The sequence below is a fragment of the Castor canadensis genome, chromosome 5 (genome assembly GCF_047511655.1).
Source record: "Castor canadensis chromosome 5, mCasCan1.hap1v2, whole genome shotgun sequence".
In the NCBI taxonomy this organism is placed as follows: domain Eukaryota; kingdom Metazoa; phylum Chordata; class Mammalia; order Rodentia; family Castoridae; genus Castor; species Castor canadensis.
The window spans coordinates 154500331-154526835 of NC_133390.1; the positions used below are offsets into that span (position 1 = coordinate 154500331).

General features: G+C 40.3%; 1 pseudogene; it reads left to right on the forward strand.

The window, feature by feature from the left end:
* Positions 1-4467: 4467 nt before the first annotated feature.
* The window catches only part of LOC109694371 (signal-regulatory protein beta-1-like), a 67215-nt pseudogene continuing 45177 nt past the window's right edge, over positions 4468-26505 (forward strand).

The following is a 26505-nucleotide window of genomic DNA, read 5'->3' on the forward strand; positions in this document are numbered from 1 at the left end:
TCAGGAAAATAGGAAGTTTTAAATTTTTTTCAATAAAACTGCAGATCTTCATTTATTTGTTGCTTTTGTTATCAATTAGCTGTCAAGAGAGAAGAGAGTGAATTGGACTTACGGCCTTCTGCTCTACTCAGGTAGGGACCATGGGTAGAAGAGGAGTGGCTCTTCAGTTCTAGAAATCCCAGGCCGTGGATATCCTGCAAGCAGCAGTAGTAGGTGGTGCTCTCTAGTTTAGCTGCTCTTTATGGGTCTTGGGTACTGGGACCCTCAGCTCTATAGCAACTAGTGTTGTAGACCATAGGCCTGAGATTTCAAATCCTAAGCACCTGACACCGGTGGCTGTTCTTAGAGATCTTGTACCATGGTTATCAGGATTCTCAACCTTGCTTGACAGCAGTGAGAGTTATAGCTCTGGAACTCTTTCCATATCCAAGGCCCACAGTTTCTCTTCTCTCTGGCAGTTTGCAGACTTCTGACTTTCTTCAGCCTCTGCTTTCTGCCCTCTCTCACTTTCTCAATTTCCATCCAAGTTGCCTCTGCCATTTCTGTTCCCTGTCTCCTCTACCCTGGCCTCTGTCACCACTGTTGCTAATGTTACTGCTTTGCCACCAGGGCTTCAGTTTCCTCAGCTGTGGCTTCTGACTTCTCCATGGCCTTTTATTGCTGCTGCTACTAACAGGGCTTCCTTGGGTACCAGCACTGACTTAGCTGCTATTTCTGCCATGTCTGACTCTGCTGTCACTGCCTGTAATGTTGCTACTGCTGCTGCTAGTGCCACTACCTCTAACACCTCTACATCCTCTTCTCCTATTTGCATTTTACCAGCTCAGCTGCTCTACTAACAACGAAACTAAAGCAAGAAAAGGCACTGGAGAGAAGTCTTTATTTGTTCTAATGTTGCAACACTATAGGGTGGCACAGGAGGGTGTCTTTCTGCTGACTGACAAAACTCAACCCAACTGTCTGCTTCTATCTCCAGAAAAGGGGCTTGACAAGGGTGTCTATACCAATCAGAGCTGTTCCTTCATGCAAATAAAGGACTGCATGGGCACCAATCATGTCACAGTCCCTCATTTCACCAGTCATTGACAGTCTCTTCTACAAATGAAAGACTGTGTTTGTTCTAGTCACAGGCATTGGTCTAGGTCACCAAGGGAAGTGCATATCCTCTGGCTTGGGTGGAAATGGCTAGAGTTTGCTGAAACCTGTGATGGCAAAAGGTCCAGCACAGCTATTTGCTGGGACCATGACTTCAGGGACTAGAATTATGCTTGGTAGTAAACTGTTGTCGTGTTGCATCCACAGGGTGTCTGTGGAGTCTTCAAAGCAGCTGATGCTGGCAGGACAGCAGTCCTGTTGCTTGGATAGCAGTCTTTGGCTCAAGGCAGTCAACCCCAAGGAAAGGCTCTAACAGCAGTCAATTAGGAGTCAAGTCATCCCAGACCTAAAATCATGGCAGATTTAAAGGAAAATAAACATTTAAAAGGGTGTTTATGGTAAGGGCCTATATTTGACATTAACAGTGATTTACTAGTACTTGACAGTTCCTCAATAATACTTAACTCCTGTGGAACAAGTGGCCTCCCGATCTGTCTCATGTTTACTTACTATCTAGCACCCTTCATTTCAACTTAAAGGACTCCCTTTAGTATTTCTTGCAGTACAGGAATCATGGTAATGACCTCCTTAAGTTTTGCTCATCTGAGAATAGCCTATTTTCTTCCCCAAGAATCTTACCAAGTACAGAATTCTTGCTTGACTGGATTTTTTTCTAGCAGCACTTTAAATACATCATCTCAGTGTGTGGACAGTATTTCTGACAAGAACTCAGCAATTTTATGGAGGATCTTGTATGTGATAAGCCATGTCTCTCTTGATGTTTTCAATATTCTCATTTTCTCATTTTACTTCAGTGTTTGATAGTTGAATCAATGCATCTCCATGTTGGTGTCCTTGAATTTAACTTGCATGGAGTTAGTTCAGCATCTTGGATTTGTAGACTGAGGTATCATATCAATACTCACAGTGTGGAACATTTTTCTTAATAATCCTCGCTCTTCTACTTTCCTCCCACTGCTCTAATGTCTATGTATCCCATAATGGTGTGTGGATCCCCCTGAAGATGCCCTGTAAGTCCTTCAGGTTCTTTTCTTTATTCTTTCTCCGGTCTATATTGCAGACTCAGTAATTTCTGCACTTCTATTTCCATGTTTTCTGATTCTCACTTCTGTCCACTCAAATCTGTTGTGGAGCCTCTCCAATGAATCTCTTAGTTATTGTGCTTGTCAACTCCCAGCTTCTGTTGGTTCCCTTTTATAATTCCTCTCCCTTTATCGATGCTCTCATTTTATTATTCACATTCATGATTTCCTTGGTGCTCTGTCTGCGTTTTCCTTTAGCTCTCTGGCCATATTTAAGACAGTTGTTTTACAGTCTTGTTCTGTTATCAGGACGGGCCCAATAGATCACAAGAATCCTGACAAGAAGGAGGTAGGAGAGTCAGAGTTGGAGAAGGATGCATGATGGAGGTAGTGAGAGGCTGGGTGATGGGAAGAGGGGAACCACGAAAGAATCCCAGAGGACTCCTGAATGAAGAAGCCAAGGAACAGAGTATCTAGAAGTACAGCTCCATGACCCAGGTTGGTTGCCTAATGATACTAAATTTGGGTGTTGGATATCCAGATGCATGAGGTAAAAAAATTGCTGGAGTTTTGTTGTTTTTCTGGTACTTGGGATTGAACCCCAGGCCTTATTGCATGACAATACACAATGCTATGGTCCAGAAAGTACATCATAGCATTTGTACTTCACTCAGAGAGTGAAGAAAAGTGGATATGGAATGAAGCTGTGAATTGCAGGGAGAAATCCCTAGTTTGTTAGTCTATTCATTACTACTAAAAATAAAAATTACTTTTTGTGCATAAGGTATATTGATGAATATCTTTATCTTGTTGCCATCTCTGGTTATTTCCTTGGAATATATTCCTATCTCTATTTCCTTAGAGTACATTTCTATAGAAAGTCAGCAATTCATAGGGCATTGACATGTCAGAAACTATAGGTATGTATAAATTTCTTTTAGAAATACTCTGTCACTTGACATAATGATCATGCTAACACTGATAACTTGTAACACTTGTCTGTGGTATTATATTGTTAACTATTTTCCCCTCTAGTAATACTAACATGGACTATGTTGCTGTCAATTAACAATTGTTTTCTTTTATGAATAGCAACTTCCCATTGCTTTGTCATTCATCCAAACACATTTCCATCCCATTTAAAATTTTTAAAGATGTTTATATTACTTATTTACCAATGTTCATAGCAGAAATTATTTTCAAATATTATTAACCTATTTTTCAATCCAAATAACATCTTCCTTTCTAGTTCTTATGTGAGAAATTTTATTATTTTGTTGTGTCCTAAACTTTCTTTTTATTACTTTAAAAAGTTATTCTTTTTTGCTAACATTATTTACATTCTGTAAATATCCCAATTCATATTCTGAGTTGCTTGATCCACAATTTGCTCTTCCTCTGTATAAGACTTGTGTAGGATTTAAAATTAGAAAGCTTTGCATATATTTCTAAAGTACAAAATTGCACGTAAACCATTATCCTTCACATTTCCTTATGTGAGTCCTTCTAGGATCCACTTTCTATGACTGCATAATCTTAAATGATTAGTGTCACAGCATCAAATAATCTATCTCCTTCATTTTACACACAAAGACATAGACGTCCAGACCGTTTCCTTACGGAGGAGCCGTCGTGACAGTGGTTAGGACATCTTTTCCATCCTCTCAGCACTTTTGTGTCTGCAACCCCCCTCCACCCCGGGGAAGGGCGGAGCTTGACAGGGATGGAGACTGGGTCCCTGAATCATCATGAATAGTAACTCTACCACCCAAAGAGAGCAAAAATCCAGATGTTCAGATTTGTAATGTGATCCTCTGAGGAATTAAAATGACCTTTCTGTGATCAATTAAGGTGATCTAAATAAACTATCTATTTAAAATTTAAAAAGAGTTCCAGGGAGGACTCAGGGACTTAAATCCACCTTTACCACATTTTTTACTTCTCTGTACCTCACTTTCCTCACTTGCATTTCAATCTCCTGTTTCAGGCTCATATGAAGATTAAACCTGATCACAGATAAAATGTGCTTAGCTCAAGTCTCTCTTGATTTGCACTCAGTCAGTGCAGGTCAAAAACCCATGGATCCCACCAGAATGCATGATAACTGCTGTGTTTCCTTCCAGGAGTGGCCACACAGTGGGATCTGCAGGTGATGAAAACTGACAAGTCAGTGTTCACTGCCCCTAGAGAGACAGTCACTCTACATTGCATTATAACCTCCCATTTCCCCATGGGGTTCACTCAGTGGTTCAGGGGTAAGGGCAAGACTGTGAGTTGATTTACAGTTTCACGGGAGGCTCAAGTTTTGGATGTCACACAGAGAAATGACATGGACTTTTCCATCCCCATCAGTAAGGTCACCGCAGCAGTCTCCAGCACCTACTACTGTGTGACGTTCCAAAGAACGAATTTTGGAGACAAGGAGTTTAAGTCTGGACCAGGCACCAAGCTCTCTGTGCGTGGTGAGTACAGTGTGGGCTTCCTTTGCCCCCTAGGGTGTGGGAGCAGGTGAAGAATAACTCCCTCTGTTCTGTAGCAATAGCTAAGGAGCAGGTACAGGGGTGGTGCTCACATTCATGATCTGATTTCCCATCTGAGATCAGAGCCCAGGCCACACAGGACCTGCATGTGTGCGAGACTCCACAGCTGGTTAATGGGGGGACATCTGCACCCTTTGCCTGCCTGCTCCACAGCCAAGCCTTTGGTTCCACAGGTGAAGGCTCTGACCATTTGAGTAACTTTCCAACCACAGGCCTGTGCCTCCAGAGAGTTCTTCTGATCAGGCAAACTTTCTCTTTACTCCACAGAACCTGAGGTCCTGCTGTGTGCCGTACTCTGCTCTGGATGCCCTTGGGACTACAGGGAGCAGCCCAGACTGAGGCTTTTCTCCCTCCAAGCTGCGTCTCATCCTTTAAGAATGACTGGAGCATGTTCTTATTTCTTCTTCATAAACAGCACTGAGAAGATTCCAGAGAGGCTCAGGTTCCCTTTGACTCTCAGCCCTGGAGGGAGGAACTGCAAGAAGTTGGGTGTTTGCCCTGGATATGTGTCGACACACTTGGGTATCAGGGAGCAGCTGTCATGGCACTAGACCCAGACAAGGGCAGGTCACATTTCTAGTTAGCACCGGGATAGGGACCAGAACCCACATTAGATTCCAGGCCAGGATCCTGCTGCGTATGTTAGACACCATCTCCACAGAGGAGCCAGGCACACAGCAGGTGCTGAATAAAAGCTCCTTAGCTGAACCACCACACAGGGAGCCAGAGCTTCATGGGTTCCCAACCGTTTCCTGGGCTCAGGATGCCCCTCACAGTCAGCCTCTAAGGCTGGCTTGTGATTGGAAAATTTCCCATGTATTCATCCATTCTTACCGCTCCTTAATGAGATTCTATTTCAGGACATGCAGAGCTGCTTCACTGTTTCCACTGTGGAAAATACTTCTTCCCATGGAGATACCATAAGACATTTCAGTCTGGTGCTGGGGCACACTTAGCTTGCTCCCACCCTAGACTGTGAAAACAGTGCTGCCATGAATGACCTTGAAACTCCATCACCCCACACCAGATGGAGATGCCCAGCGGAAGAGGTGCTGGACCAGAGAGTGAATGCATTTTAATTTGCATGGAGATCACCACTTTCCCTCCTGGATGTGGCACATCAAGACTCCTGCCATCCATGGATGTAGGCAGGAAAGGTGGCTATATAATGATTTTGAAGGTTTCACAAATAAAGACCCTGAATGCCTTGGGTAGCATTCTGTGACCAAACAACCACAGCTAGCAGGTGACTCTTGTGTGACTCAATATGATGACTCCTAGAAGATGATTGTTCCTCTGTACCATTGCATCTGCCCAAATGACATTCCTCTGGCTGCCAAGCCAACCATGCATGGCCTATACATATAGGAGAAGGCAGACAGGTCCTGGGGGAGCGTGTGGCCCTGGCAACAGGAGCTTCCTGTTGCCCCAAATCAGTAGGAACCACCATCTTCCTTGATTCCTAGGAGCAGCTTCTTCCTCATATTCTAGATATCAGAGTCTCAAGGTGAAAAGGGGAGAGAGTGGAGTCAGTGTTGTTGAGGCTTCAGATGTCCAGACACTCGCTCTGTTGAGGGATATGAAACTTTGGGGGCACAGGAAATGTCACTGGGAGGCAGTAGAGACAAGAGGACTTTGCCTCCATTTCTCTAATCATCTGATTTCTGTGAAATGTGAGATTCACAGATCCATATGTAAGGCCTTTAGGTCCCTCTGTAAATCACTTGGCACACAGCTGAGTCCCCAAATTGAGTTGTTATTTCAAAGCTATACAATCTTGGGCAACCCAGTGCCCTTTGTTAGTGCTCAGTTTCCCATTCTGTGGAATAAAGGTAACTGTGCCCACCTTTCCAGGGTTTTCTGAGGACATAGGGAGACTGCTGAGGAATAGACCCTCAGGGGATCATCATCCTAGGTCTTGGGTGAGTCGTGGCTACCTTTGAGTCCTCAGTTTCCCTGTCTAGAAATGATAGTCATGACTCTGTTCAGGGTTCTGTGAGGATGGAGAGGGCATGCACAAAGTCCTCAGGGTGTCCAGGTCATTTCTGGGTATCAGTAACACAGTGATTTGGAGGACTGGGGATGGAGCCTGATTGTCTGGACTCACATCTTAGCTCAGTTACTTCCTGGCCTGTGACATGGGACAAGGTGTTACTCAAAGTGGGCCTTGGTGCCCTCACCTGTCCATGACCCCACTCACAGACTATGGTGGGAATTGAAGGAGTGAAGTCATGTTGAGCACTCAGAGCAGCATCTGGCAGATGGAGCTGTGCATTGTGTAAAAGCAATATTCACTTCCTCAGATCCAGCTGTGACATGAGATAGATTTCAGATGACATTGGCACTGGAGTTGAGGTGGCCTGGATGATGGTTGAGGCCTCTCCCTAGCATGAGACCTGTTGTCTTGACTCACTTGGATTTTATCCAGGCAGTGGTTTCATTAGGTAGCCTGCCTCCTTCAGGGCACAGCTCCTGAGAACACAGATCCTCCTGCTCAACCCTGTACTCACAGGGCTACCTAGCAACTCTCCCTCTATAATGTTCCTTGCTCCACCTGCACCTTCTGTTTGCCATTGTTCCTGTGGGCCTGAGAGCATAGCATAGTCTCAGGGATCATCCTAAAGAACTCCAGGACGAGCTTCTCTAGTTTGTGATCCTATTAACCTTGTGACCCTCCACAATACTATGTCTCAGTTTCCCCATCAACATGGGGATGGTAATCCCAGCCCCACAGGATTGGGAGGATCAGGTAGAAAACCAGATGCCATACTAGGCAATGTATCACTGAGTACACACCTTGACCTTCCTTCTAGGAGGACAACCTGACAACTGAGGTGGGGCTGAGTGGGAAGAAGATATCTTCTAATTCTGACTTTTGTCTTGGGGTTCAACCAGGAATGCCAGCACAGGGCCCAGGTTTAAAATTTTCAGGGTTTTGATGAACACAGGTTGTGTCAGATGGGGCAGGTGGATGGAGTTTCCCAGTAATATTCTCTGGATGGCTCCTATAATGGCTTTCTTGTTCCTTAATTTCCAAAAGAAAATATGGCTCTTCCTGCCATACTTCTCATGGTACTTGTTCTTGGACCCAAGGTGCTACTGATGTTTGGTGTCTCTGCTGTTTACATCCACAAGAAGCAGAAGGCCTGACTGTAAGTTTGGAGAGAGGGAAGTCAGACCAATGGCTGCCTTAGAAGAGGTGGGGCTGCTGGGTGGTTAGCTTCCCTGTCACACTGCCTCAGAGTCATTAGTGCCTAGAGAAGGTGACACAAGTCCCTCAGCATCTGAGGAGCTTCATGGAATCCTCTGAGAGGTTCCTAGGAGGAATAAGATCAAGGATTCACATAGGGTGTCTAACAAAGTCCTAGGGTCTCCATGAAAGAAGTAAACTGATGGGGTGGAATAAGGGGCAAAGAATTGCATGATCCCCTTGGTGGACACTTATAGATTAGATGAATGCTTGGGCTCCATGAGGCAAGAGGAATCCTTACTTTGGGGCAATACATTACCAAGTTTCAGATGGGATGATCTGAGGTCTTGACTCACTCTGTCCTTCTTTGACACCAAGTGGAAAGGACAGGGAAAGAGAGCCACACTCAGAGAGGTTTAGCTGACAGCCTGTCCTGGGGGTTGCCTGTCCACTCAGAATAGGCATCCCAGGAAGGAAGCAGCACTGTGGACATAATAATATCCAAGTGACAGTTCATGAATGATGTAAGAAGTATTCAGTGTGGACAGTTTCCCTACAGCTCCTCCCTCCCTCCCCTGCCACGTGGGACCCTCAGTCTCTACTGCCACTTAACCTGGAGAGACTCAGCCTGAGAAACGAGCTGATGTGAAGCTTCTGTGGATTCTGCTCCAGATGTCACCAATCTGAGGGCACCACTGGCCCACAGGCTCCTGCTCCTCTGCTTAGGCCTTGACTCCCCAAGAGCTGAGTCTGCATTCCTGCTCCTGGTATGGCCCTGGAAGTGGCTTTGGGCCCTGACTCGGGTCCTCTTCCAAGAACTGAGAAACCAGCCCATGGTCAGGGAATACATCAGGGAATTTCCCATCCATGACCTCTGGGTTGACCATCACCACACACCCTAGTCCATGCCCTCCAGAGTTCATCTGTCTTCAGAATTCCTGCGACACCAGCTCCTCAGCCTTGTTTAGATTCTCAGATGAACCCCATCCTGGTTTGGGGTGAGTTTTTTTTTTAACTCAGTTGAACTCAGGGTCTTACGCTTGCCATGTTTCCAACATTTTTCACATTGGGACCCTATCCTTTTCAGGTAGGATCTTGCATTTTTGCCCCAAGCCAACCTAGACCTCCCTTGATCCTCCATCTTACTGCTTCCCATGTAACTGGGATGATTGGCATGTGTAAACATAGCCAGCTTTTTTGTAGCAATGGGGTCTCCCTAATTTTTGGTCAAGGCTTGTCTTTAAACTTGATACTCCTGTTCTCTTCCTCTCAAGGAATAATTAGGATTACAAGCATTTGCCAACATGACAGCCACCCCCTCTCCCCCCGGTTCTAGGAAGAAAATGATTCTCCTCACTCTTGACACAAGTATCCTATTCCTCAGACCCCACCATGAAAAAACTTCCCCCTCTCTCTGAGATGAGAACACTCGATCTTTTATCACCCTTCCTTCATCCCAACCCTATGCTCATGGTACAAAATGCCTGGATGACTTAGAAGCCTTTGTGTCATTCTTGCTTTCTGTTGCATTTATACCTCATATTCAATTCTGCATCTAGAATGCTTCTGTCCAGTAGTGACATGGTAAATATTCAAACACTGACTATAAGTAGAAAAATATTCTGATTTGTAGTGCTTATGTATTCCTATCACATAAACACATCCATCATAGCAAATTTCTAGCTACCAACAGTTCAACAACCCTCTTGTAAAGATTCTGACAATTTCACAGTGTGCCTCCCCTTACCAGTCCCATCCACCCCAGCATAGCACTGAGCTATGTTCACAGTCTTGCTCACAGCTCACCTCCACTGCTGCCTGGACCCACCAGCTCCATCTCCTCCTGCACCATTGCTGGAGCCTCTAACCCTTCCCCTGTGTCAGCCTCAAGGATTCTTCAGAAATATGAGTCAAATAGATTTCCTCCTCTTTCTATGCCTCACTGTCTCCCTTCTTTCTCATCACTGCTTAATGTCACTTTCTTAAAACACTTTCCTTATATCTTCATACATAAAACTTGAATTCCCCTCTCTCTTCTGGCTTCCAATTCTTCCTAATCTTAGTAAGGCTTTCCTTGGCACTTATTAGCCACTGTATTGTTTTAGATGCAGGCATCCCTCACTGTTATGGAGGAGCCGGATTGCAAAAATGACTGTGCAAATTGGAAACCTTGGAGGCCATCTCTATATTCATTATAAGAACAAATGACTGTCCTGGGACCTTTATGAGTTTTGTCAAAAATTTTAAATGTTCATATTATTAGTTACAAGTGTATAGGGAAATGAAAAATAATAACATTCACATACATACACCATAATTTGAAACAGGAGAGACATTAGGAATCAAAATATTTCTTTTTTTAAATGGACCAAGAGTAGTTGGAACATAGTTTGCATACTTATGTAATTACCATGAGGAGCAAGCATGCTTTCTACCTTGGTGAATTGTCTTCCTCCTATGTGTGTTTGGATCAGCTTCCAGCATTTAATCTTTGGCCCTTTCAAGGCTTTGGAATCTAAGCAAAATTTCCTTCAAGGTGAAGTTTTGCTTGTTTCTCTGTCTCTGGAAATCTTCCCCCTTTGTCACCACCCCTTTCCTAATTCATGTCAGTAGCTCACCCTCACTAAGTTCCTCTGGCTGCTTCTTATAAGTCCCCCAAACAGGGTCAGTGCTAACACCATGGTCAGCTACTTAGACTTCTGTAAGTCCACTTCCATACAACTTGATCTCACCTTCAGCATTATCTCTTCTGGGTTCTTGACTTCACCTCATCCTTGTTGCATATTGTTTGTTTCAATTGTTCATTTCTGTAAAATGCCATGTGGGTTCATCACTGGGAGACAAGGAGACAACATAAGTTCAGACTCTGCTGTCTGTGGTGAAATTGAAGATTCTCAAGAGACCAGCCAATCACCAGTCAATAGAAAGTAGTGATGTGACTGATCACTGATCATCATGAGAACTTGTTATGCACATTGTGATTTGTGCACTGAAGAACCAGCCTGGAGGTTCATGTTTTATGCAATCACAGATAATCTGTGCTAATTGAAGTTTGAGCCATGTGTTGGGGGTACTGGTGGTATTTAATTAAACAGTGGCCACTAAAATTCATGCATATCAGCACCAAAGTGAAAACCCTTGTATTTGTTTGTCTGTCTGCACTAGTTCTAACAGGGAAGGGACTCTCACCTCAGTTGCCAAAGAGTGTTTGCAGTATCATAAACATCAAAAGACTTTTAAAGTAAGTGAAGAATGTCATTGAGGACATTGGTCTTTCCTAAATATGTGACTTTAAATGAAAACTTCTTCTTTCAGTCATGTGGCTATTGTGTACTCCAAGGATGAGGAGAGGAAGATATTACGTGACAGTGAAGATTTAAACTCATCTTTGGATTTTGAGGGACACAAATGTAGATGTCAAGAAGGCTGCAGTATGTACAGCTCTCTATAATAAGGCCTAAGGTTACTCAGCTCCCAGGATGTAGTTTCAGAGTTTGAACCTGCATTATATGTGGTTCCAAGCTGCTGCTCTCAGCAAGCTCCCTGTTAGAACCACTTCCAGAGAGAGATAGAGCGGACTGTATTCAGAATTGGTAAGATTCTTGGCCATGTGAAGAAGGGTAGGAAATGGAGGCTAGCTGACCATCCCAGCTGGAATTCATCAGTCCAGAGTATGGCTAGTAAAGTGTTCTCTTAGGGAAGTCCAGGCTCTGCTTTGCCTTCTCCTCTTCTATCAGCTGTCCTGACCTGGACATCTAGTGGAACCCTGAGGTGGCCAACAGGAGTCTCAAGGAAGCCATGTGGAAAAAGCCTTAGAAGCCAGTGCCTGGCGATGGAAACTTAGATATGAAAGTGTCACTAGCCGAGCGTAGATTGTCTCTGGACATAGCTTCTGTGCTTGGGTAGAACCCGTTTCAGAAGTGGGGAGGACAGAAGTCAATATGTTGGTTCCTTCTCCTTTCTTCCTGCCCTCTACTCTCTGCTCCAAGATTTGTCCCAGACCCAGCATGGAGCAGAGGCAGGCCTGACCCTCCCAAGTGTGTTTCCTAAACATCTTTCTTTTTCTATGAAGAGCTCCCCAGAGCTCCACCTTCCCTGAAACCCCTTCCATCCACTGAAATACAAATAACCGTCTCCAAAACTGTACTCCCTTTCTTAGCCACCATGACTCCTCTGCAAGAAGGGGAAAGGAAATGACTCCCAGTATTTTATGGGGGGATCCACAGCAAAGTCAGGAGTCTGGTAGACATTCCATCAGGGCTTATGAATAAAATGTTGCAGAGATTTCAGAACTCATGAACATTGGCCAGATGTGGTTATGTGGGGCCTCTGCCTCAAGCCCTTAGTCTCTTGTTAGACGCTTTGAGTCATAATCACCAGACTGACAACCTGAGGCATTTGGACAAAGATGAAGGCAGGATCAAGTTCATTAACTGAGGTTGACAAAACAGAAGGAAGACCTGGGTATTTAGGAGATAAGAGCATATATGAGACAACCAGGTCTCCTTAGAAATTTAGCAAACATGAATTACATGGGCTATTTTCCAGAAAATAGAAGAGGGAATATTTCCAGCCTCATTTTATGGGGCTATTATTACCTTGAGAGGAAAACCAGATAAAGGCTTCAAGAAAGGGGAAAGAATAAAAGAAAGGAAGGAGGGCTCATGATGCTGTTTTTAAACTTATACATACATCCTATTTTCACTCTTCCCCACTCGGTATCCTTCCTTTCCCCCTCTGCTCCTTTTCACTCCCAGACAATAACTCTTTCATACTCATGCCCCATTATCATCACCAGAATTTCAAGTCTAGGTTCCACAAAAGAATGAGAACATGCACTATTTGGCTTTTTGAACTTGGCTTATCTCACCCAACAGGATGATCTCCAGTTCCATCCATTTTCCTGCAAATGACATAATTTTGTTTTTCTTTATGGCTGAGTAAGGCCATATACTCATATACATATATTTATATACTCATATACATATAGGTAGATGATAGATAGGTATGTAGGTAGGTAGGTAGGTAGGTAGGTAGATAGGTAGATAAAATATTTACTTCATCCATTCCTTGGTTGTTGGGCACCTCAGCTGATTCCACAGTTTAGGTATTGTGAACAGAGCTTCAATAAAGATGAGTGTGCAAGTATCTCTCTTATGTATTGTTTTAGACTCCTTCAGATATATGACCAATAGTGGTATGGCAGGGTCATAAGGTAGGTCTATTTTTAATTTTGAATAACATGCATACTGATTTTCACAGTGGTTGCACTAGTTTACATAACCTCCAACAGTGTATGAGGGTTCCTACTCCCCCTCTCCCCCACATTCTTGGCAGCATTTGTTGACAATCTGATTGGGGTGAGATCAAATCTTGGTGTAATTTTGATTTGCATTTCCTTTATGATTTAGGATGTTGAACATTTCTTCATTTATTTTTTAGCCATTTGACCTTCTTCTTCTGAGAACTATGTTCAATTCATCTGGCCATTTATCAATTGGATCATTTGTTCTTTTGCTATTCAGTTTTGTGAGCCCATTGTTTATTCTGGATATTAACCCCTTATTTGTTGAATAGCTACCAAAGATTTCTCTCTGTGGGTTGTCTCTTGATTCTAGTCATTGTTTCTTTTGATGTGCAGAAACTTTTTAATTTGATGCAGTTCTATTTGTCAATGCTTGCCCTTATTTCTTAGGCAATTAATGTCCTATTCAGAAAATAATTAACTAGGCCTGTATCTTCCAGAATTTTCCCTATTCTTTCCTGTAGTAGTTTCAATGTTTCAGGTCTTATGTTAAGATTTGTGAGCCATTTGGAGTTGATTTTGTACATTGTAAGAGATGGAGGTCTAGTTTCAGTCTTCAGCATGTAGATAACCAGTTTTCCCAGCACCATTTGTTGAAGAGGCTGTCTTTTCTTCAGTGCATGTTTTTTGGCTCCCTCGTCAAAGATCACATGGCTTTCTCTGTATAGTTTTATTTATGGGTCTTCTGTTCTTTTGGTCTTCATGTTTGTTTCTGTGCCAGTACTATGGTGGTTTTGTTCCTGTGACTCTGTAGTATAATTTGAGGTCTGGTATTGTGACACCTCCAGCATTGCTGTTTTGACTCAGGATTATTTTTGCTATTTAGGGTATTTTGTTCTTCCATATGAATTTTAGGACTGATTTTCCTATTTCTGCAAAGAATGACATTGGAATTTAGATGGGCATTGCATTGAGTCTGTAGATTGCTTTTGGTAGTATAGCCTTTTTCACAAGATTGTTTCTGCCAATCCATAAGCATGGGAGGGCTTTCTTTCTTTCTTTTTTTTTTTTTTGATGTCTTCTTCAGTTTCTTTCTGCAAAGGTTTGTAGTCTTCATTGTAGAGGTCTTTCACTTCTTTTGTTAGGATGATACCTTGTTTTTTTCTTTTGAGGCAATTGTGAATGGAATTGTTACCCTAATTTCTTTCTCAGCTTGTTCATTGTTGGTGTATAGAAAAGCTACTGATTTATGCATGTTGATTTTTTATCCTGCTATATTTCCAAAAGTATTTATCAGATCTAGGAGTTATTTGATGGAATATTTAGGGGCTTTTAATATAGAACCATATCATCTGCAAATTGGGATAATTTGACTTTTTTATTTCCTCTTTGCATTCTATTTCTTTCTCTTGCCTTCTGTCTTCTCTATACTAGAGTGGGGAGAATGGACACCCTTGTCTCATTACTGACTTTAGAAGAAATTATTTCAGTTTTTCCTCATTTAGTATGATGTTGACTGTACATTTGTCATATGTAGCCTTTATTATGTTGAGATATTTCTTCTGTTCCTAGTTTCTTCAGACTTTTACCTAGACAGGATGCTGAATTTTATCAAAGACTTTCTGCATCAATTAAGATGATCGTGAGATTTCTATCCATGAATCTGTTTAGATGCTATATTAAATTTATTGAGCCATTCAATAAATCATTCATCCCTAGAATGAAACCATTTGATCATGGTGTATGACATTTTTGGTGTGTTATTGAATTCAGTTTGCAAGTATTTTATTGAGAATTTTCACATCTACATTCATTAAAGAGATTGGCCTATAATTTTCTTTTTTCTTGCTGCTGTTGTCCTTGTCTTCTTTGGAAGGAGTATAATGCAGCCTTCATAGAATTAGTTTGGTAGTATTCCATCCCTTTCTATTTCATGGAATATTTTGTTGAGTTACAGTGTTATTTCTTTAAGGGTCTGGTAGAATTGGGCAGTGAATCCACTGCCTCTGGTTTTTCTTTGTTGGGAGACTTTTACCAGTTGAATCACATTGCAGGTTATTGATCTATTTAAGCTGTTTATATCTTCTTGGCTGAATTTAGGTAGATCTAGAAATCTGTCCATTTTTGATAAATTTTTCCAGTCTATTTATTTTATTTTAATTTTTATTTTACTCATATGTGCATACAATGTTTGGGTCATTTCTCCCCCCCTTCCCCCACTACCTCCCTTACTCCCCTGCCCCCTCCCTTCGCCCCCCACCACCTCGCTACCTGGCAGAAACTATTTTGCCCTTATCTCTAATTCTGTTGAAGAGAGAGTATAAGCAATAATAGGAAGGACCAAGGGTTTTTGCTAGTTGAGATAAGGATAGCTATCCAGGGAGTTGACTCGCATTGATTTCCTGTGCATGTGTGTTACCTTCTAAGTTAATTCTTCTTGAACTAACCTTTTCACTAGTTCCTGGTCCCCCTCTCCTATTGGCCTCAGTTTTCCCAAAGTATCTGCATTAGTTTCTCTGCATTGAGGGAAACAAATGTCATCTGGTTTCTTAGGTGTCTTACCTATCCTCACCTCTCCCTTGTGTGCTCTCGCTTTATCATGTGATCAAAGTCCAATCTCCTTGTTATGTTTGCCCTTGATCTAATGTCCGCATATGAGGGAGAACATATGATTTTTGGTCCTTTGGGCCAGGCTAACCTCACTCAGAATTATGTTCTCCAATTCCATCCATTTACCAGCGAATGATAACATTTCGTTCTTCTTCATGGCTGCATAAAATTCCATTGTGTATACATACCACATTTTCTTGATCCATTCGTCAGTAGTGGGGCATCTTGGCTGTTTCCATAACTTGGCTATTGTGAATAGTGCTGCAATAAACATGGGTGTGCGGGTGCCTCTGGAGTAACCTGTGTCACAGTCTTTTGGGTATATCCCCAAGAGTGGTATTGCTGGATCAAATGGTAGATCAATGTCTAGCTTTTTAAGTAGCCTCCAAAGTTTTTTCCAGAGTGGTTGTACTAGTTTACATTCCCACCAACAGTGTAAGAGGATTCTTTTTTCCCCATATCCTCACCAACACATGTTGTTGGTGTTTTTAATGATGGCTATTCTAACAGGGGTGAAGAGGAATCTTAGTGTGGTTTTAATTTTCATTTCCTTTATTGTTAGAGATAGTGAGCATTTTTCATGTGTTTTTTGACCATTTGAATTTCTTCTTTTGAGAAAGTTCTGTTTAGTTCACTTGCCCATTTCTTTATTGGTTCATTAATTTTGGGAGAATTTAGTTTTTTAACTTCCCTATATATTCTGGTTATCAGTCCTTTGTCTGATGTGTAGATGGCAAATATTTTCTCCCACTCTGAGGGTGGTCTGATCAGTTTAGAGACCATTTCTTTTGTTGAGCAGAAGCTTTTGAGTTTTATGAGTCCCATTTATCTATGCTATCTCTTAGTTGCTGAGCTGCTGGGGTTACATTGAGAAAGTCCTTGCCTATACCTATTAATTGCAGAGTATTTCCTACTCTTTCCTGTACCAACTTTAGAGTATGGGGTCTGAAATTAAGATCCTTGATCCATTTTGAGTTGATATTGGTATAGGGTGATATACATGGATCTAGTTTCAGTTTTTTGCAGACTGCTAACCAGTTTTCCCAGGAGTTTTTGTTGAAGCGGCTGTCTTTTCTCCATCGTGTATTTTTAGCACCTTTGTCAAAGAAAGTTGGTTATAGTTGTGTGGCTTCATATCGGGGTCCTCTATTCTGTTCCACTGGTCTTCATGTCTGTTTTTGTGCCAGTACCATGCTGTTTTTATTGTTATTGGTTTGTAATATAGTTTGAAGTCAGGTATTGTGATAACTCCAGCATTGTTCTTTTGACTGAGTATTGCCTTGGTTATTCGTGGCTTCTTGTGTTTCCATATAAATTTCACAGTAGATTTTTCAATCTCTTTAATGAATGTCATTGGAATTTTGATGGGAATTGCATTAAACATGTAGATTACTTTTGGTAGTATAGACACTTTTATTATGTTGATTCTACCAATCCATGAGCATGGGAGATCTCTCCACTTTCTATAGTCTTCCTCAATCACTTTCTTCAGAAGTTTATAGTTTTCCTTGTAGAGGTCATTCACATCCTTTGTTAGGTTTACAACTAGGTATTTGATTTTTTTTTGAGGCTATTGTAAATGGAATTGTTTTCATATATTCTTTCTCAGTTTGTTCATTATTAGTGTATAGAAATGTTAATGATTTTTCTATGTTGATTTTATATCCTGCTACCTTGCTGTTGCTATTGATAGTGTCTAGGAGCTTTTGAGTAGAGTTTTTTGGATCTTTAAGGTATAGGATCATATCGTCTGCAAATAGGGATATTTTGACAGTTTCTTTACCTATTTCTATTCCTTTTATTCCTTCTTCTTGACTAATTGCTCTGGCTAGGAATTCCAGTACTATGTTGAATAGGAGTAAAGATAGAGAGCATCCTTCTCTAGTTCCTGATTTTAGAGGGAATGGTTTCAGTTTTTCTCCATTAAGTATAATGCTGGCTGTAGGTTTGTCATATATAGCTTTTATAATGTTGACGTACTTTCCTTCTATTCCTAGTTTTCTTAGAGCTTTTATCATGAAATGGTGTTGATCTTATCAAAGGCTTTTTCTGCATCTATTGAGATGATCAAGTGGTTTTTGTCTTTGCTTCTGTTAATGTGGTTTATTACATTTATGATTTTCATATGTTGAACCACCCCTGCATCCCTGGGATGAAGCCTACTTGGTCGTGGTGAATAATCTTTTTGATGTGTTGTTGAATTCGGTTTGCCATTATTTTGTTGAGGCTTTTTGCGTCAATGTTCATTAAGGAGATTGGCCTATAGTTCTCCTTTTTGGAGGTGTCTTTGCCTGGTTTTGGGATAAGTGTAATACTGGCTTCATAAAATGTGTTAGGCAGTTTTCCTTCCCTTTCTATTTCATGGAACAGTTTCATGAAGGTTGGTATCAGTTCTTCTTTAAAGGTGTGATAGAATTCAGCAGAGAATCCATCAGGTCCTGGACTTGTCTTTTTGGGGTGACTCTTAATTACTGCTTCAGCTTCATTTTGTGTTATAGATCTATTCAGATGATTAATATCCTCTTGGTTCAGTTTTGGATGATCATATGTATCTAGAAATCTGCCCATTTCTTATAAGATTTTCAAATTTATTTGAATATAGGTTCTCAAGTAGTTTCTGATGATTTCCTGGATTTCCATGGTGTTTGTTGTTATCTCCCCTTTTGCATTCTTGATTCTACTAATTTGGGTTTTTTTCTCTCCTCATTTTAGTCAGGTTTGCCAGGGGTCTATCAATCTTGTTTATTTTTTCAAAGAACCAACTTTTTGTTTCATTAATTCTTTGTATGGTTTTTTTGGTTTCTATTTCGTTGATTTCAGCTCTTATTTTTATTATTTCTCTCCTATTTGTTTTGGGATTTGCTTGTTCTTGTTTTTCTAGGAGTTTGAGATGTATCATTAGGTCATTGATTTGGGATCTTTCAGTCTTTTTAATATATGCACTCATGGCTATAAACTTTCCTCTCAGGACTGCCTTTGCTGTGTCCCATAGGTTCCTGTAGGTTGTGTTTTCATTTTTATTGTCTTCCAGGAACTTTTTAATTTCCTCTTTTAATTCATCAATGACCCATTGTTCATTAAGCAATGAGTTATTCAGCTTCCAGCTGTTTGCATGTTTTTTGTCTTTACTTTTGTTGTTGAGATCTAGTTTTATTGCATTGTGAACAGATAGAATGCACGGTATAATTTCTATTTTCTTACATTTGCTGAGGCTTGTTTTGTGCCCTAGGATATGATCTATTTTGGAGAAGGTTCCATGGGCTGCTGAGAAGAACGTATATTGTGTAAAAGTTGGATTAAATGTTTTGTAGATATCAACTAGGTCCATTTGATCAATTGTATATTTTAGATCTAGGATTTCTTTATTGATTTTTTTGTTTGGATGACCTATCTATTGATGATAATGGGGTGTTAAAGTCTCCCATGACCACTCTGTTGGAGTTAATATATGCTTTTAGGTCCCTCAGGGTATGTTTGATGAAATTGGGTGTGTTGACATTGGTTGCATACAGGTTGATAATTATTGTTTCCTTTTGGTCTCTTTCCCCTTTTATTAGTATGGAATGTCCTGCTTTATCTCATTTGATTAATGTAGGTTTGAAGTCTACTTTGTCAGAGATAAGTGTTGCTACTTCTGCCTGTTTTTGGAGGCCATTGGCTTGGCAAATCTTCCAGCCTTTCATCCTAAGCCTATGTTTATTTCTGTCATTGAGATGGGTCTCCTGTAAGCAACAAATTGTTGGATCTTCCTTTTTAATCCAGTTTGTCAAACGGTGCCTTTTGATGGGGGAATTAAGTCCATTAACATTAAGTGTTAGTACTGATAGGTATGTGGTGATTCCTGTCATTTAGTTGACTTAGTTGTTTAAAGGTTTGATTGTGTGTACCTAAGGTTATTCTCTACTTTCTTGCTTTTTCTTTTCTTATAGGTTGGTGCTGCCTGCCCTTTCATGGTTAAGTTGGGTTTCACTTTCTGTGTGCAGAATCCCTTGAAGAATCTTTTGTAGTGGTGGCTTTGTGGTCACATATTGTTTTAGTTTCTGCTCATTATGGAAGACTTTTATCACTCCATCTATTTTGAATGATAGTTTTGCTGGGTAGAGTATCCTAGGGTTGTATTTATTTTCATTCAGTGCCTGGAAGATCTCACCCAAAGCTCTTCATGATTTTAATGTTTCTGTTGAGAAGTCTGCTGTGATTTTTAATGGGTTTACCTTTGTATGTTATTTGTTTTTTCTCTCTTACAGCCTTCAATATTCTTTCTTGGGTCTCTGTATTTGTTGTTTTAATGATAATATGCCATGGGGTAGATCTGTTTTGCTCTGGTCTGTTTGGTGTTATGGAGGCCTCTTGCATCTGTATGGGAATAGATTTATCTAGATTTGGGAAATTTTCTGTTATTACTTTGTTGAATATATTATGCTTTCCCTTTGCTTGCACCTCTCCTCCTTCTTCAAGCCCATGATTCTCAAGTTTGGTCTTTTGATAGAGTCAGTGAGTTCTTGCATTTTCTTTTCACCGGTCTTGAGTTGTTTAATTAATAGTTCTTCAGTTTTTCCTTTATTACCATTTCATCATCAAGTTCTGAGATTCTGTCTTCTGTTTGTTCTATTCTGCTGGATTGGCCTTCCATTTTGTTTTGCAGTTCTGTTTCTGTCTTTTTTCTGAGGTTTTCCATATCCTGGCTGGTTTCCTCTTTAATGTTGTCTTTTTTTGTCCTGAGTTCATTTATCTGTTTATTCATCATGTTCTCTCTTTCACTTTGGTGTTTATACAGTGCTTCTATGGTTTCTTTTATTTCTTCTTGTGCTTTTTCAAATTCTCTATTTTTGTTGTCTTGGAATTTTTTGAGTGTCTCTATTTTTGTTGTCTTGGAATTTCTTCAGTGTCTCCTGTACATTTTGGTTGACCACATCCAGTATCATCTCTATAAAATTCTCATAGACTACCTGTAGTATTTCTTCTTTTAGATTATTCTTGTGGGCTTCATTGGGTTCTTTGGCATCATTTATCTTCATTTTGTATCTGTTTTCTTCATTTCCCTCTGGTTCCTGTACTAATTTTTTGCTGTGGGGAAACTAGTTTCCCTATTTTTTCTGTCTTCCCATCATTGCCCTTGGTGTTGTTATTGTCCCTGCACTGTGTGCAATTAAGTATTTTCTAGCTTGTAATAATAACAGTGGTGATATTTACAATGGAAGAGTTGAGAGGAGAGGGAAAGCAAAGAAGTTAAAGAAAGAGAGAAAAACAAGTAAACAAACAAAAAAATCAAAACAAACAAACAAAAAAGTTTCAAAGATATAAACAGGGAGAGATAGTGTACTAATCAACAGTAAGCTGAACAGGCATTGGAGAGACAGAGAGAGGATTGAGAAAAAAATAAAATAAAAAATAAATAAATAAAAATAAAAAATAGAATAAAATAAAAATCTCCAAGTTCAAATGCAATAAAGTTTCATTCTTAATAATTTTGGTGTTCATCCCTCAGCCTCCAATCCTGGAGATGGTGTCTCAGAAGTAGTTCTGTCATTGTCTCATCAAAGGGGGAAAAAAAACCAAAAAAACCCAAACAAAACAAAACAAACAAAAAAAACACCACAAAGTGTCCCAAGTTCAAATGCAATACAGTTCCAGTAAATTTTTCAGCATGCAGGTGTAGTTCAGTTGTTGTCTCATCAAAGGAAGAGAGGAATAAAAGAGTCTGGAGACAGTTCTGTGAATGTCTATCTGAGGCTGCTGCTCACCTGCTCACTGCTGTCAGCCTGCTGTTGCTGGAGGCTTTATTTATGCAGATCTTAGGAGTGAGCTTAACACTCACCTAGCCCCTCAGGCTTTGTTTACTTAGAGTTCTCCTGGACTCAACAGCCACTGCTACAAGCTTTCCCCTTTCCAAGCACACTGTACCCGCTTTCTCAGCTGTCGTGTTTATTTACAGTTCACGTGGGAAGTGGGTCTTCCCCCGTCTCCTGTGGAGTTTTCCTCCCACCACCACTTTTACAAGCTTTCTCGCTCCTGGTTGCTGCTGGGCGTGTGCTGCCGCTCCTGCTTTCTCCAGCAGGCTTGTTTGTTTACAGTTCCGTGAGGGATTCCCCTCCCCCCTTCAGTGCTCAGGGTGCCCCACCCTCTTTGCTACGTGTCTTTTTTGTTGTTATTGCTTATTATTCAGTTTTTTTTTTTCTTTTTTCCCTGGGTGAGGGTCAGTCTGTCCAGGAGGCTATGCTGATGTGGCCCAGGGTTGTCTGTGGGATTACCGTGTGCCGCTTAGCTCACCTTGTGGTCTGGTTCTTCCCAAGCAGTCTGGACGCTGGCATCTAGCGGCATGGGAACCCTCCTGTTTTCTCCATTTAACATGAAGTGGAGATGCTCTGTGCAGGCTGGAGTTGTGGAGAGGTCAAAGTTTTGCCTCTTCTCTGTGGTTTTTCCTGTAAGGTGTATCTCCAGCGTCTCTCCAAGATTTTACTTTAGGAGGCATGCTTTCTGCTTCCTCCCTCTAGCCACCATCTTGGAATCCCCCTCCAGTCTGTTTAAATACAGGTTTTCAAAGTATTGCCAAATGATCCTCTGGATTTCATTGGTATTTATTGTGATATCCCCCTTTTTATTCATTTGGCTCTTTTTACTCCTCCTTCTAGGCAGATTGGCTAAGGTTTTTATCAATCTTATCTTTTTGAAGAAACAACTTTATGTTTCATTGATTCTTTATAAAGAGTTTTTGGTCTCCATTTGATTAATTTCTGCCCTAATTGTTTCTATCTGCTAATTTTGTATTTGGTTCTTTTGTATTTCTATGAGCTTAAAATGCATTATTGGGCTACTGATTTGAGATTGCTCTGGTTTTTATTTAATATGTAAGCACTCCTAGCTATAAATTGTCCACTTAGCATGGCCTTTGCTGTATCCCATAGGTCTGTTAGGTTGTTTTGTCATTTTCATTAGTTTCTAAAAACTTTTTTATTCTCCACTCCCCTTATTTTGTCAACTGCCTGGTCATTCAACTAATATGCTGTTTAGTCTCCATGAGTTTGATTATTTTGTTTAGTTTCTTTTGAGGTAGAGTTCTAGTTTTATTCTATTGTGGTCTGATAGGATACAGGGAGTTATTTCAACTTTCTGGAATTTGCTAAGACTTGCTTTGTGACCTAAAATATCATATATTTTGGAAAAAGTTTCATCAGCTGTTGAGAAGAATGTATAGTATACAGCTGCCAGATGAAAAACTCTGTAGATGTCTATTAAGTAGATTTTGTCTATGGTGTCATTTAGTTCTGAGGTTTCTTTGTTGTTTTTTTTGTCTGAAGACATTAATGAGAGGGGGATATTGAAGTCTATCTGTGCATTTAAATGCAGTAGTGTTTGTTTTTAAAGTTGGGTGTAGTGATATTGGGTCCATATAGGTTAATAATTGTTTATTCCTCCTGATGTATTTTCCCTTTATTTAAAGGAAGTGACTTTCTTTGTCTCTTCTGTTGGATTTTGTTTTGCAGTCTACTTTAAAGATATAGTAGAGCTTCTCCTGACTGCTTTCAGGGTCCATTTGCTTGGAAAATCTATTTCTACCCTTCAAATCTAAGCCAATGTTTATACTTATCAGTGAAATGTGATTCCAGTAGGCAACAAATTGTCAGGTCTTATTGACTATCCAGCTCACCACTCTGTCTTTTAACTGAGAAATTGACACCATTAACATCCAGCATTAATATTGAAAAGTATGTAATAATTCCTGTCATTTTCTTGGCATTTTTTAGTGTTTTGCTTTTTCCTACTCTTCATTTGTTATCTACTCATCTGGTGAAAGTTATCACATATTTTCATGGTTATGCTTAGCTTCATTTTCTGTGTGTAGGATTTTTTGAGAATCTTTTGGAGTACTGGTTTAGTGGTGATAAATTGCTTTAGCTTTTGTTTGTAATGGAAGATTTTTATTTCTTCTTAAATTATGAATGACAGCTTTGCTTGGTAAAGTAGGTTTGTAGATAATTTCTTTCATTGCTTGAAATACCTCATTGCATGCCCTCCTTGCTTTTAAGGTTTATGTTGAGAAAGCTGCTGTTATTCTGATGGATTTGCCTTTATAGGTGACTTTATATTTCTCTCTTGCAGATTTCAGTTTTCTTTCTTTCTTCTCCATACTTAATATTTTAACTGTAAAATGGTGGGAAAGGTTCTATTTTGGTTGTGTCTGTTTAGAGTCCTAGAAACCTCCTGTATGTAGATGGGAATCTCTTTTTTAAGGTTTGGGAAGTTTTCTGCTATTATTTTGTTGAATGTGTCATATTAGTTTGTTTCCCTTGCCTTTAGCCTGCACTTCTTCTTCAGTACTCATGATTTGTAGGTTGTCTTTAAATAGAGTTGCAGAGTTCTTGCATATTCCATTCCTATTAAATCATTCCTTTTTGTATATAGTCGTTTGATTTTTCTACTATATCTACTTTGTCTTCAAGCCCTGATATTCTGTCTTCCACTTGATTCAGTCTGCTAGAGAGGCTTTTAACTGAATTTTTATTTGACTTAAAGACCTTTCATTTACAAAGCTTCAATTTGATTTTTTTTCAGGCTTCTATATCCTTATTGAATTCCTCTTTCTTGTTTGTCATTGTCTTCCTTATTTCATTTAATTGTTAATTCATATCCTTTCAGTTCATTCAGCTGTTTATTTTTATCCTCTTGAATTAATTTAGTTCTTTGCTTGTATTCTCTTTGAATCCATTTAACTGTTTATTTGTATTCTCTTTGAATTCATTCAGTTGTTTATACATGTCTATTTTCATCTCATTAATTGCTCTTATCATCATTCTTTTGAGCTCAAAAATTGCCATTTCATCTCCTTCAGTATGCATTAGATCCTTTATTGTGTGATCCTTTGTTTGAGGTGTCATATTCCCTTGCTTTCTTGTATTTCTGAAGCTTCTATTTTGATATTTGCTCACATGTAGTCAATTCATTGGTGGGGATTTTAATCACCTCAAGACTTACCTTTGAATTATTCTCTATGTTCTGGCAGGACTGGTTGATTGATATGCTATTTCTGATCACTGTCCTGTAGTATAACTCAGCAACAATAAATTCACAATTTAAATCCAAACAACATATTTACATGAAATAAAATACCATTGGCAGCATTATCTAAACACTTGTTTATGTTATATATGAAGAAGACTTAACATACATATATGGTAAGTATAGCATTAGAAAAACAAAATTAATGTGAATAGTAGTTAAAACTTAGGTGGTAAAATAAGGGTGTGAGAAAAGAAATAATGAAGAAAGAAGATGGGGAGAAGAGGAGTGAGTCTACAGGTGTCTAGGGATATAGTTCAGTTATTGTGTAGAATGGGACTGTTGTAAGGAATTGCAAAAAGATAGAAAGTTTAAGAGTAATAAAAGGAAGTAGAATTAAACCATGAAGGATAGTTTGTAAGCAAAAGATAGGAAAATTGGGGGGGGGGAAGTAAGGAGAAAAAACTGACAAGATAAAAGAAATAAAAAAGTTTCTCAAAGTTGCTATTTCTTCCTTGTTGAGAAGAAGAGTAAATACCTCTGTGTTTTATCCATATACTGGATGCTCTCCTCCATTTTCTGATCCTTAGGTTTTTATCTGCAGTTCTTCTGTTGTGTTTACTCACATTTCCTTTCAGGGCCCTTGAATGTCCTGATGTAGCCTGATGGTGAAGCTCTGGATTAGGGTAGCTGCTAGAGTGAGGTAGGGGCAGTTCCAGGCATGTGAGGTAACAATTGAGGGGTGGTGGTGGTGTCTCTGAGTTCAGTTAGTGTGTTAAAAGGCACTCTGCTGTTCTTGAAACCATTTTTCCCTGTCATGGAGTCCAGTAGCTTCACTCGCTTGTTCACAAAAACTTTTTCTACATAGGCCTCCAGTTTAATGTTTCATTTGGAGAGTGAGGGGAAAATAGCTCCTGTCACTTTCGTATATGCATACACTGCTGGCTTGGGTGGTGAGTGAAGGGCTGTAGCTATTTGGCCAATTCACTTCTGCACCCTCCTTATATCCAGATAGAGACCTGGTAGTTGAGCAATAACTGTCTAGCTTGCTCACTTTCATGACCTTCTTTTGATATAAGACCCCAGGCCAAGTGTCCTCACCCCACCCCTGATGGTCTGGGGCCATGGGTGGGAGCCTTTAATCACCCCACTTAGCCAGACATTTTTTCAAGAGTCAGATATATTTGCATGTGTACACTGGGTTTGACTGGGTGGTGGCCATCAGGAGTAACACTGGTTGTAGTGAAATTTACACAGTCTTACCACTCCCCAACCTGCCAGTCTGGGCATGTAGGGTCCTTTAATTGGAGAACTTAGCCCAAAGTTTTCTTGGGGGTCAATGCTATCTCCTCATATAATGCCTGTGTCACATAATAAACCTCCTTTCTCTGCCCCTCACCACATCTCTTTTATTTGGCTTATAGGGGTGATTGGCCAGACTTGATGTGTGGAATTCCAGACTTTGGAGTCTGGGGTCTAAAACTCCAGTTTCAGTGATTGAAGAGGAAAAGATGAAATTACCCACTGAGGGATCTTCTCCAGTCCAGGTGTTCACTGTCACAGTTACAGCAACAACACTGGCTAGGCCCAAGTTTGGGGCCCAGGGAAGAAAAGATCATTGCATGTCTCATCTTCCTGGCACCAGAGCCATTGACTTTCTCTGTCCCCATATTTTCCTGTGAAACCATAAGGATTCTTTTTTGCAGTTTTATTCTGAACAATGAGAAGAAAATAGGCAATGCATGAGAAAATGTCAAATGTTAAGATTTCTTACAAATTGTTACT